The sequence below is a fragment of the Limulus polyphemus genome, unplaced genomic scaffold (assembly GCF_000517525.1).
Source record: "Limulus polyphemus unplaced genomic scaffold, Limulus_polyphemus-2.1.2 Scaffold52, whole genome shotgun sequence".
Taxonomy (NCBI): Eukaryota; Metazoa; Arthropoda; class Merostomata; order Xiphosura; family Limulidae; genus Limulus; species Limulus polyphemus.
The window spans coordinates 1271215-1273242 of NW_013665662.1; the positions used below are offsets into that span (position 1 = coordinate 1271215).

At 32.6% G+C, this 2028-nt stretch overlaps 1 protein-coding gene across 4 annotated transcripts in view; it reads right to left on the reverse strand.

Moving 5' to 3' along the window:
- The window catches only part of LOC106463417 (ankyrin repeat and SAM domain-containing protein 1A-like), a 42809-nt gene that overhangs the window by 17131 nt on the left and 23650 nt on the right, over window positions 1-2028 (reverse strand). The window lies entirely within an intron of this gene.

A 2028-nucleotide genomic window follows, 5' to 3' on the forward strand; every position in this document is an offset into this window, starting at 1 on the left:
TAGAGATGTAGTCATATCATGAATAATCCACAGAAGTAGAGATGTAGTCATATCATGAATAATCCACAGAAGTAGAGATGTAGTCATATCATGAATAATCCACAGAAGACGAGATGTAGTCATATCATGAATAATCTCTAAGACAATGAGTAAAAATTAGAATTTCTCCAACTTTAAAAGCTGCATGATAGTAAGTGCCCACTTAGTGGAAACTTTGCTAACAGAGACCATTTCTTTTACATCTTGCTCAAAGAGTCTATCAGCAGTGTAACTGAAAAGAAGTTCACCTGGCACTAAAAAAATACAGTGACCTCCAACTTCTGGAAGCAGACTAATGGAAAACATAACTGGACATGCTTATGAAATGAATACCATGATGCATCCTAGTGCCAGATTAAAGCATAAGCTAGTTAAGTTACAGCCTCACAATATAGGGGCTTCTTAACCACCTGTAAAGAAGAAAAAAACGATTTTATTTCAATTTTTCCTTATCATATGGGGCCTCTTAAACTAGACATACATTAGGGTCTCAGAATATCATAATTCAGCACTGCCTTCAACAACGACCAGGTTTTATCTATCTTGAACTAAAAGCAGATGTGAGTTATTCCTTCAAAATGTGACTAAGTTTTGATTATCTTCAAGCAAATCAGATGCCAGACTGCATCTTATTTGAGTTATTCCTTCAAGAGTGACCAATTTTTGATTATATTCAACCAAGTCAGATTTCAGATTGTATCACAGTTGAGTTATTTCTTCAAGATTGACTAGGATTCAAGTATCTTCAAGCAATTCAGATTTCAGACTGTATCACAGTTGATTAATTCCTTCAAGAATGACTGGATTTTGACCATCTTCAATCAAAGCGGACAAAGGGCATCACAAAAAATTTCATAGGTTAGTAAACAATCAGTCTAAAAACTGTTTATCTGAGATACAAAAAGGAAAGAATGGTTTCAGTAGCACATAGAGTAAGAACTTTGGTTGTAAATGACTAGAAGCATGTGATGTGGTTTGACATTTTTAAGGTGCATTTTATCCTTACCTGCACTGTAAAGTAAAAATATGGAAAATATGAAAAAATTATGATGAAAATGACCCGCTAGTGCTTTTTCAACAGACAACTCAACAATGCAAGAACACTCCTTACAAGGTAACCATGTAAGAAGTGTTCTGTGGCAGTTTGGGTCCTTTGTTTTCTTTAGGATGGTAATTAACATACAATGAATACTTATTCATTGTTGCCAATCAAGTTCATCTCACAAAGCTGCATTTTCAGTCTTACTGACTACAACTCTTCTGAGACAATAATGCAAAAAACAGTATACTTGTACAATCCAAAATCTATTGTAAGTGACTTTAATCATTTTACTTGGCTAGAGCAATACTAGATCACAATCTGACTGATCATCTTTGGGAAAAACTTGAACATTGGATTTGCAACTAAGTTTTTGCTGATCATATTCCTTGCTGCATGGACTATGTTTTAATAAGACAACTTCTGAGTTCTTATGGAGTCTTTACCGTGCTAAGTCTAGGCTGTAATTTGGATTGAAGGTGATCCAACCCAGCATTAAGTGAGAGTTTTAATAAAGTAGCTAGTCAGGGTAAAAAGCAAAAATTAGAAAACATTAAGTAAAATACTTTTTGGATCTACTTAATGAAATTTACAAAAAAAAATGTTTTTGTATTTTGCAAAATAAAGTTAGATTTCAAAGGTTTTAAAACTTAAAAAAGAAAGTGGAATAAAGGAAATCAGTCCTTCCATCAAGATCATCCTATTTCTTTAAATATCATTAATCTAGATTCAACAAATTGAACTTGAAACCAAAAAAAATGCAAAATTATTTAATTATTACACCTTAGGAAGATTCACTAAGACACTAGATAAATTGATTATAAGATTTACTTATCGTACATGCAGACAATGAAAACAGACCAAGCTAAATAAAAAAAACAAACTACCTGCAAATGAAAACAGACCAAGCTAAATAAAAAAAACAAACTACCTGCAAATGAAAACAGACC